We start from the raw sequence: 11,545 nt of genomic DNA, 5'->3' as shown, positions 1-11,545 counted from the left end.
ATGGATGCCGAACTCAATGAAAGGATGGAAAGGATGGAAAGAACCCAAAGAGAGTTGCAGGAGCAACTGGCCAAGTCGCAGCAAGAGGCAAGAGATTTGATGGTGAGATCTCGAGAGGAATCGCTCGAGCAAAGGGATCAAATGGCCAAAATGATGGAAATGATGACGGCCTTGGTCAAAGGAAAGGGACCTATGCAGAGCCCTAATGTCGTAGAGCCGCCTCAGTTAAGAGCTAATCAAGACCCACTTTATCCCCCGGGATTTACTCCACCTCATGTCCACGCAATGCAAAGAGGATACCCCCAAAGGAAACCTACAGGCCTGGAACAACATCCTGCTCCATCTGCTCATTTAGGACAAGGAATGTTTGTATCGAACCCTGGGGCTAATCCTTGAGATCCAATTGTTCCGCACCTAGATGATCCTCGTAAAGTAGCAAGGTGAGAATTGATGACAATAACGCTCAGGATAAGTATAAGATCCTGGAAGAGAGGATCAAGGCAGTAGAAGGCGCTGAAGTTTTCTCTGCTTTGAGTGCCAAAGAGCTCAGTTTGGTACCTGATTTGGTCCTACCCCTAAAATTTAAGGCACTTGATTTTGAGAAGTATGACGGAACAAGATGTCCAAAGGCGCATCTGATCATGTTTTCCCGAAAGATGACTGGTTATGTAAACGATGATAAATTGTTGGTGCATTGCTTTCAAGATAGTTTGGTTGGCTCAGCCCTTCGATGGTATAATCAACTCAGTAGAGAGAGAATCCTATCATGGAAGGATTTGGCTTCAGCATTCTGTGAGCAATATAGGCATGTATCAGATATGGTGCCTGATCGACTAACTTTACAAATGATGGAAAAGAAGCCGACAGAGACTTTTCGGTAATATGCACAAAGATGGAGGGATATCTCGGCTCAGGTAGAGCCTCCGTTAACTAAGACAGAGATAACAATCCTCTTCATTAATACTCTCAAAGCGCCATTTTACGATAAATTGGTAGGAAGCGCCACAACGGACTTTGCGGATATTGTAATATCCGGGGAACTTATCGAAAACGCCGTCAAGAGTGGGAGAATGGAAGGCCCCGAGAGTTCGAAGAGGGTGGTACCTGTAAAGAAAAAGGAGGCAGAGGCCCATATGGTTGGAACCGAGAGCCACTGTGCTCCCATTTCGTACTCCGCCCAATCACGACCTCATTACCGCCCACCTTCAAACTTCTACTTTCCTCTTCAAGGTCCTTACTACCAGGCACCTCCGTCTTACCCTGTTTATGCTGTGAATAACCAAAGGTCATTCACCATGTTCCCGCCAAACACCATGCCTGCACAAAGCCAACCCAAAAATGAACAAAGACCAGCAAGACCCAATCCCGAAAGACCTCAGTTTACTCCAATTCCTGTATCATATGGAGAGTTATACCCGAAGCTGTTGGAAAAACAATTAATTTCCCTACATTACATGGCACCCCTGAAGCCTCCATTTCCGAAGTGGTATGATCCTAACGCTAATTGCATGTATCACGCTGGAAATCAGGGGCATTCTACAGAAAACTGCCTTGCCTTTAAAAGGAGGGTTCAAGGTCTCATCGATGCTGGTGTTCTGCGGTTCGATGGTGTTAGCAATGTGACGGGGAATCCTCTTCCTAACCATACTAGTGGCAATGTAAATGCGGTGACAAATGAAGACAATTGGCGAGCCAAAGGTTATGTTACCGAAATAAAGACACCTTTGTGGAAGGTATGGGAGATGATGATCGAAAATGGCTTGCTCTGTCCGTCTAGTAAGATTCTCAAAGAACAAAGTACAGAAGACCAGAGTTTCTGTGATTTTCATGGCGTCCAAGGGCATGACATCCAATCTTGCAGGGAATTTAGAAAATTACTTCAGGACATGATGGACAACAAAGAGGTCAAGGTCTTTGATAGAGTGGAGGGGGCCGAAGAAGGAGAAATATGTGCCTCTGATAATCAATCGATGGCTTCCCCTTATAGCGCCGATAGACCTTTGGTGATTTATTACAAGGCGAAGAAGGAAGAGGTTAGTCGAGAAGTGAAACCAAGTTTGATAATCGAAGTACCTGCTCCTTTCTCTTACAAGGACAACAAAGCAGTGCCGTAGAAGTATGATGTCAATATCATTGTGCCTGAAGGGGAAAAATCAAAAGTTATGAATGAAGATGTTAGTGAAGTAGGATATTTCACTCGCAGCGGAAGGTGTTATTCTTCCGAGACAGTTGAACCAAAGAAGAAGGTTGTTGGCCCGAGCCAAAAAGGAAAAGCACCAATGTATGAGGTTGAGGATGATGTTAAAACACAACTTGAGCAAGAAGTTAAAAAGGCTGTGAATGAGGAGGAAGCACATGAGTTCTTAAAGTTTATTAAGCACAGTGAATATAGCGTTGTAGAACAATTAAACAAGCAGCCGGCCCGAATCTCAGTACTATCTCTATTGTTGAACTCGGAGCCACATCGAAACGCCTTGCTAAAAGTGTTAAATCAAGCTTATGTGGCGAACAATGTATCTGTGGAAAAGCTTGATAGGTGGGCAAACAATCTGAATGCAGATAATTTTATCTCTTTTAGTGATGACGAAATACCGCCAAATGGTAGGGGCTCCGTAAAAGCATTGCACATCACGTCCAATTGCAAAGGTTACATATTACCAAATGTGCTCATCGATAATGGATCTGCACTCAATGTTATGCCTTTGGTCACGCTTTCTAGGATGCCGGTTGATATGTCTTATCTGAGGCCTTGTCATTCTATAGTAAGGGCATTTGATGGGACACGGCGAGAGGTCATGGGAAAGATCGAAATTCCTTTAAAAGTGGGGCCATGTGTATATGATATCGAGTTCCAGGTCATGGACATCACGCCTTCATACAATTGCCTTTTAGGAAGACCTTGGATCCATTCTGCTGGGGCAGTTCCTTCATCTCTCCATCAAAAAGTAAAGTTCATCATGGATGGCCATTTGATTACTGTTGATGGTGAGGAAGACATCATCGCATCTATCTCTACTGATGCACCCTATATCGAAATAAGCGAGGATGCAGTAGAATGTTCTTTTCGCTCCTTGGAATTTATCAATGCTGCATTTGTTGCTGAAGGGAATAAAATCCCCGTTCCCAAACTGTCAAAGAATACCAAGATAGGAATTAAGCTGACTGTGGGAAAAGGAGCTCGAGCGATGAAAGATTTGGGAAAATATCAACAAGGGATGGTTAGAGCCTTAAAACCAACGCACCATAAGGGTCGATACGGTCTGGGGTTCAAGCCAAATATACATCAAAGAAGAAAACAATTGCAGAAAGATCGGAAGAGAAGAATCGCAAGGGCTTCAGGCCAGGAATTGGGATGGGAGACGTTAGTGTATCCTCATTTGTCAAGAACATTTACATCAGTAGGAGTGATGTACCCAGGGCAGACCAACTCGCAAGTCACATTATTGATTGAAAAGGGTCTTCAGAATATCAGCCTAAATGCTATTGACAATGAGAATGATGAAATTAAGAATGCTTCAATGATACGCCCTTGTCCTCCAGGATATGTTTTGAACAACTGGACTGCTGTGGACCTCCTTGTAGTTTTTAAGTCCCTTTAGAGTAATGCTCAATGTTAACCCTTCATTTTGTGTGTCCTTAAACAGTAGGGTTTCTTTTGTAAGAGCTTATGTTTGCTCTTTATCATTTCAATGAACATTAATGAAGATGCATTTTGTTTTATATTGTCATGTTCTTTTCATTTCCATTAACTTCGCGACTACTCCTTCTGTTCATATCCTCTTCTGGCATATGTCTCATATCATCTCATATCATTGTGTGTTGATTACAATACCTCAATACTCTTCTATAGCCTTTTTCCATTCACCTTTCAGATGTTCAGATATCAATGGCATGAATAATCCCGTTATGAATCCTGAAATCAATTTTGAGAAGGTTGTTTGTTTAGGAGAATTCGAAGCTGACGAAAATGTTGAAGATTGTGTCTCGTCTCCTGACTTACTGAGAATGGTGGAATAAGAAGAGAAACAAATCCTACCCCATCAAGAATCTGTTGAGGTAGTGAACTTGGGGAGTGAAGAAGAGAAACAAGAAGTGAAGATTGGGACTTCTATTTCAGAAAACACAAGCAAGATTTGATCGCCTTGCTCCATGAATACAAGGATGTGTTTGCCTGGTCTTATCAGGATATGCCAAGATTGAACATGGATATCGTGGTCCACAAGCTCCCACTGAAACCAGAATGCAAGCCCGTTCAGCAGAAATTAAGAAGGATGAGACTCGAAATGCTGTTAAAGATAAAAGAAGAAGTCAAGAAACAATTTGACGCTGGCTTCCTACAAGTCTCAAAGTATCCAGAATGGGTAGCTAATATAGTCCCAGTGCCGAAGAAAGATGGCAATGTGCGAATGTGCGTGGATTATCGTGATCTGAATCAAGCAAGCCCTAAGGATAACTTTCATTTACCGCACATCGACACTTTGGTGGATAATACGGCAAAGCATTCTCTGTTTTCTTTCATGGATGGTTTCTCAGGATATAATCAGATAAAGATGGCTCCTGAAGACATGGAGAAAACTACATTCATAACAATGTGGGGAACCTTCTGCTACAAGGTAATGCCGTTCGGATTAAAGAATGCTGGGGCAACATATCAGAGAGCCATGGTGACGTTATTCCATGATATGATGCACAAAGAAATAGAAGTTTATGTCGATGATATGATTGCCAAATCTCGGGAAGAAAGAGAGCATGTTGGGAGTCTTAGGAAGCTGTTTGAAAGATTAAGAAAGTTCCAGTTGAAGCTTAACCCGGCCAAATGTACATTTGGGGCTACCTCAGGAAAACTGCTAGGTTTCATTGTTAGTGAAAGAGGTATCGAGGTTGATCTAGATAAGATAAAAGCTATACAAGAATTGCCTTCCCCGCGTACACAAAAGGAAGTCAGAGGTTTTTTTGGAAGGTTGAATTACATTGCTCGATTCATTGCTCAACTTACCAATCAGTGTGACCCAATTTTTCACTCCTTCAAAACGTGTCCGGAGAATGGAACGAGGAGTGCCAAGTGGCCTTCGACAAGATAAAACAGTATCTATCTAATCCTCCTGTGCTAGTACCGCCGACCCCTGAAAAACCCTTAATATTGTACCTGACCGTGTTTGAGAACTCAATGGGTTGCGTACTGGGACAACATGATGAGTCGGGGAAAAGAGAGAAGGCAATTTACTACCTCAGCAAGAAGTTCACAGAATATGAGGCAAAGTACCCTTCAATTGAGAAGTTTTGTTGTGCATTGATTTGGACGGTTCGAAGGCTCAGGCAATACATGCTGTATCACACGACATGGTTAATTTCAAAACTGGACCCAATAAAGTACATGATGGAGTCACCTGCACTCTTAGGGAGAATGGCCCGATGGCAGGTCCTATTGACTGAGTATGACATTGTATATGTGAGCCAAAAGTCGATAAAAGGAAGCGCAATAGCTGACTTCTTGGCAAGTTGAACAACGGAGGAATACGAGCCTTTGAGATTTGAGTTCCCAGATGAAGATTTGATGTGCATTTCAGAAAAAGAGGGCGAGTCATCAAAAGGAAAGTCATAGAAGATGAGCTTTGATGGTGCATCAAATGCATTGGGGCATGGGATAGGAGCAGTCTTAGTGTCACCTGAAGGGGACCATTACCCGCATACTGCCAGATTGAATTTCTTCTGTACAAATAATATAGCGGAATATGAGGCTTGCATCATGGGACTTCGTGCAGCCATCAAGAGGAAAATCAAAATTTTAGAGGTACACGGGGACTCAGCATTAGTCATTTATCAAATTCGTGGAGATTGGGAAGTGAGAGATCCAAAATTAGTCAAGTATCACGATCTCATTGTGAAATTGGTCAAAAAATTCAGAGAAGTGACTTTTAACTACTTTCCACGAGAAGAGAACCAACTGGCTGATGCCCTAGCCACCTTGGCTTCGATGTTCAAGGCAAACAGAGAAACTGAGATAATGCCTATCCAAATGAGTATATATGAGACCCCTGCACATTGTTTTAGTATTGAGGAGGAGTCAGATGGACGACCATGGTTCCATGATATATTGGAGTATATCAAGAATCAAAGGTACCCCGAGCAAGCAAACGAGAATGACAAAAGAACAATCAGGAGAATGGCGATTGGATTTGTTCTTGACGGGGATATTCTATACAAAAGGGGAAAAGATCAAGTGCTCCTGAGGTGCGTGGACGCTGTTGAAGCTAGAAAGATACTTGAAGAGGTTCATGAAGGAATTTGTGGAACACATGCTAGTGGTTTCACCATGGCCAGGCAGATTATGAGACTTGGTTATTATTGGCTGACGATGGAAAGGGATTGCATTGGTTACGCATGAAATTACCACAAATGTCAAATTTATGGCGATAAAATTCATGCAGCTCCGTCGCCCCTTCATGTCATGACTTCTCCGTGGCCTTTTTCTATGTGGGGCATGGATGTTATAGGGCCAATTTCCCCGAAAGCTTCCAATGGACACAGATTCATCTTTGTGGTTATAGACTACTTCACAAAATGGGTAGAAGCCACTTCGTTTGCTAATGTGACAAAGGCTGCAGTCTGTAGGTTCTTAAAAAAGGAGATCATATGTCGATATGGTCTGCCTGAAAGAATCATTTCAGATAATGCTTTAAATTTGAACAACAAGATGATGAAAGAAGTATGCGAGCAATTTCAGATAAAGCATCATAATTCTTCACCCTATCGTCCGAAGATAAACGGAGCAGTGGAAGCGGCTAATAAGAACATTAAGAGGATTATCGGGAAAATGACTGAGACATATAAAGACTGGCACGAGAAGCTGCCATTCGCTTTGTACGCATATCGCACCTCGATGCACGGACGCTCACGGGCAACGCCTTTTTCTCTGGTCTATGGGATGGAAGCCGTTCTGCCTATCGAAGTAGAGATCCCATCCCTGCGCGTCTTGATGGAGACAAGGTTAGAAGAATCAGAGTGGGTTCAAGCTCGATATGATCAGCTAAACCTTATTGAAGGGAAACGCTTGAAGGCGATTTGTCATGGACAGATGTATCAGAAAAGAATGATCACAGCCCATGACAAAAAGGTGCGGCCAAGAGAATTTCGCGAAGGGGAGTTCGTTTTAAGAAATATCCTCCCGATACAAAAAGACTTTCGAGGAAAATGGTCGCCAAATTGGGAAGGGCCATACGTTGTAAAAAAGGCATTCTCAGGAGGAGCTCTGATTCTCACTGAGATGGATGGGAAAGAATTACCTAATCCAGTGAACTCAGATGCTGTGAAGAAATATTATGCCTGAAAAAAAGTAGACAAAAAAAACAAAAAAAACAAAAAAAACAAAAAAAAACAAAAAAATAAAAAAAAAACAAAAAAGAAAAAGAAAAATCAAGATCAAAACCCGAAAAGGGCGTCTTGATAAACAAAAGGATTAGGATGAAAACCCGAAAGGGCGTCCTAATGAAGCAGATTCGAACTTAAGGAGCAAGACGACCTGAACGGGGAGTCGAATGGTGAGATTACAATATTTGAAGCATTCTCAGAAGCTTGAAATCTTCTACACAAGAAACCGTGCTCGGAAAAGATCCAGGACGAAGAAACGTGGAGAAGTTCATGCGTTGGATATCTAAAGCATTTGTAGCCATTGGATTCACTTTCCTTTCTTTGTGATGCTTTCTTTATTGAACTATTCCTTGCTAATTTTCTTTGTTGCTTTTGAAATAATTTGAATATGAGGTATTTCTTTCATGCCTACTTTACCATTCTTCATGCATCTCGTGTTTGATTCATTTAACTGATAAATGGTAAGATGACATACTCTAAACAAAAGGAATGTTGAGCATTACCTGGATGAGAATTTGATAAATACAAGGACCCTGAAGCAAGAACAAAGTTCAACGAGGGGGCAAGAGGTGATATACGAGGAAATGTGGGTCACTCAACAAACTTGGAGATGGGCACAAAACCTGAGAGAAAGTCAAGAATCGAGGAAATGAATGCAGATCCTCACGAAAATCAAAAGTGGGGCACGTGATAAACAGCCCAGGGTGCATGACATGATCATTTAGACACAAAAGCATTTAAGACAAACATGTGCATATCATAATAACATCATACATGACATATACAGGTATACCAATAGAGCAAGGAATTTTGGGAAAAAGCTACACAGAATCAACGAAGAAGAAGGCTTTAGTTTCACCTGATGTTTCTGAAACCCTGATTCTTTCAAGAATTATTTTCGATTTCTGTTTTTCAAAAATCAGCTCATATTGCCAGAGGTGAGTTGAGCCCCGGGTCACACGCCGAGGTATTTTTCAATTACTACTTTTTAAAAAAAAAAAATTCAACTCATATTGCGAGAGGTGAGTTGAGCCTCAGGTCACATTCCGAGGTATTTCTTTTAAATTTCTGTTTTTTCAAAAAAAATCAACTCATATTGCGAGAGGTGAGTTGAGCTTCGGGTCACATGTCGTGGTATTTCTTTTAAATTTCTTTTTCAAAAAATCAACTCATATTGCGAGAGGTGAGTTGAGCCTCAGTCACACGCCGAGGTATTTTTCAATTACTACTTTTAAAAAAACAATCAACTCATATTGCGAGAGGTGAGTTGAGCTTCGGGTCACATGTCGTGGTATTTCTTTTAAATTTCTGCTTTTCAAAAAAATCAACTCATATTGCGAGAGGTGAGTTGAGCCCGGTCACATGCCGAGGTATTTTTCAATTTTCTGTTTTTCAAAAATCAACTCATAATGCGAGAGGTGAGTTAAGCCTCAGGTCACGCTGAGGTATTTTCAATTTATGTTTTCAAAAAAAAAATCAACTCATAATCCGAGAGGTGAGTTGAGCCTCGAGTCAAGCTGAGGTATTTTTTAATTTTTTTCTTTGTTTTCTTCTTTTTCTTTTCAAAGGTCAACTTATAATCTGAAAAATGAGTTGAACTTCGGATCACACACCAAGCTTTTTTTCAATTTCGTGCTTTCAAAAATATAAAAATTAGACAATCGAGCAAAATTCGTTGCTTTTAAGTCGTTGCTCTATCCTGCTTTCACGAGATGAGCAAAAGGGCAGTTGTAATCATCGAATTTTGCCCGGTTGATTTCGGTAGAAATTTGGTCTCAGTATGGGCCCAATGATCTAGCCCATTAAGATTTAATTTTGGAATTGTTTTAGCCCATTTTAAATTTTTAAATATTAATAAAATAGTCATAATGAAATTTTGAAAAATACAAAAATATAAATTACATTTTGGGCCCTGAACTTTTCTAAATTACATTTCAACCCTAAACTTTTGAAATTACATTTCAACCCCTAAACTTTCTCAAATTTACATTTCTACCCTAAACTTTTCTAAATTATGTTTTAGCCCTTAAATTTTTCAAAAATTACATTTTAACCTCGTATTTTGCCAAAATTACACTTTTACCCCAAAAACTTTGCAGTAGTTACAATTTAGTCCTTCGGGCATGACAAGATCGCCTCAACCAAGATTCTTGCGTGCCCCGCCACCACGCCTGCCACCCCAATGCATGGCCTCCTCCTCCTCCACACGAAAACAAAGAGAAAGAAACAAAATTGATGGATTTAAAAGAGGAATATGACAGAAAGAGGGGATTTTTTGGGCAACCAAGAAAAGAAAAAAGAGCAAAGAAATTTCAAAAAAGAGCTCTCAAATCCGCCCAAAGCCTCCTCCATAACCATCGCCGGCGCCAACCGCCACCGTGACACCACCACCACCGCCAACGCCTACAAAGCAAAGCAACAAAAAGAAAACAACAAGCAAAAGAAAAAAAAAAGAAAAGCAAAGAAGAAAAGGAAAAGGGAAAAGGGAGGGAAGAGGAGACCTCAGACACGCCACCGCCGGCCGTCGCACCAGGTGGAGAGACGCCACCGCGATAAAAAGGGTAGTGTTGCCGAAGGAGAAAAAAAGAAAGTTAAGAGAAGAAGAAGAGAGAAAAAAAGAAAAAGAGAGAATAAGAAAGAAAAAATAAAAATAAAAACAGCAGGCCATTTTTTGGTAGGCCACCAGCAGCTCACCACCAGCAGGCCAGGCCCATGCGCAGCAGAACAACCCAACAGCAACAGCAGGCCACTCCAGCAGCCAGGTATCAGGTCAGGCCCAGCGCAGCCCAATCCAGTAGCAGCAGATTCGGCTCAGTGCAGTAGTCCAGCAGCTGCAGCCCAGCAGCTCCAGCCCAGCAGCTTCGGCCCAGTTCCTTGGCAGCCCAGTAACAGCAGCCCAACACAAAAAATAGAAAAAAAGAAAAGGCCCAAAAATATTGTGCAGCCCATAATTTTGGGTTTTGGTAAATTCTTGGTCTCTTTATTTTGTCTAAATATTTTAATATTGTCTCATTTTTAATGTTTTGACATTTTTATTTTTTAAAGTATTGCATTTAGAATCTTGTAATTTAGATGATTTTAACGCATAAGGCGACGAGCCAATTTAACATTAAATCGTTGATTTCATCGCTATGTTGGGTGAATATCATCGATTTTTGTTAAATTCGGAGTGCCCTTCTTAAAATAGAAAATTTCAAAAAATATTTTTTTAAAAAATAGGGTTCTCGTGTTTCAATAGAATCACGATTAAATATTAAGTTGAATCGATTTAACACTAATTCGATGGTTTCATCGCCATGTAGGGGTGGATATCATTGATTCGTGTCAAATACGGTACTTTTTAAAAAAAAATAATCGAGTTCCAAAAGTTTTCATGCTTTCAAAATTTCTCATGTTTCAAAATAATAATAATAAAATCTCCCGTGTTTCAAAAAAAATTCATGTTTTCAAAATTTCCGTGTTTTCAAAAAATCTTCGTGTTTCAAAAATTCTCGTGAATAAAAAATTTTCCTTGTTTTCAAAAGTCTCGTATTTCAAAAATTTTCTTGTTTACAACAAAATTTCGTGTTTCATAAATTTCCGTGTTTTCAAAAATATCCCGTCTTTCAAAAATTTTCGTGTTTTCAAAAAAATTGACCATGTTTCATAAATTTTCGTGTTTCAAAAAAAATTTTCGTGTTTCAAAAAAAAACTCTCGTGAATTTTTTTTTGATGTTATCGTGTTTTCAAAAAAAATTCCCGTATTTGATGAATTTTCATGTTTCCGTGTTTTCAAAAAATTTTCGTGTTTCAAAAATCTTCGTGTTTCAAAAATTGTCGTGTTTTCAAAAAATTTTCCTTGTTTTCAAAGGTCTCGTATTTCGAAAATTTTCTTGTTTTCAAAAAATATTCTGTGTTTCATAAATTTCCGTGTTTTCAAAAAAATCCCGTCTTTCAAAAATTTTCGTGTTTTCAAAAAAATTGACCGTGTTTCATAAATTTTCGTGTTTCAAAAAAAAATCCTCGTGTTTCATATTTTATCAAAAATATTATGTTTTCAAAAAAAATTTTGTGTTTTAAAAATTTTTGTGTTTCAAAAAGAAAATTTGTGTTTCCTAAAAAAATCTCGTGTTTCAAAATTTTCGTTTTTTAAAAAAAAAAAAGTTTCGTGTTTCTAAAATGCTTGTATTTAAAAAAA

The 11,545-nt window shown here is 39.8% G+C and overlaps 1 pseudogene; it reads left to right on the top strand.

Annotated features, from left to right (window-relative positions):
• LOC105761923 (uncharacterized) lies at positions 1 to 7,327 on the top strand (annotated as a pseudogene).
• The last annotated feature ends 4,218 nt before the right edge of the window (positions 7,328 to 11,545 follow it).

The sequence above is a fragment of the Gossypium raimondii genome, chromosome 12, assembly GCF_025698545.1.
Source record: "Gossypium raimondii isolate GPD5lz chromosome 12, ASM2569854v1, whole genome shotgun sequence".
Taxonomy (NCBI): domain Eukaryota; kingdom Viridiplantae; phylum Streptophyta; class Magnoliopsida; order Malvales; family Malvaceae; genus Gossypium; species Gossypium raimondii.
Note: the sequence above shows the minus strand (reverse complement) of the source record. Positions and strands in the feature narration are given on the sequence as shown.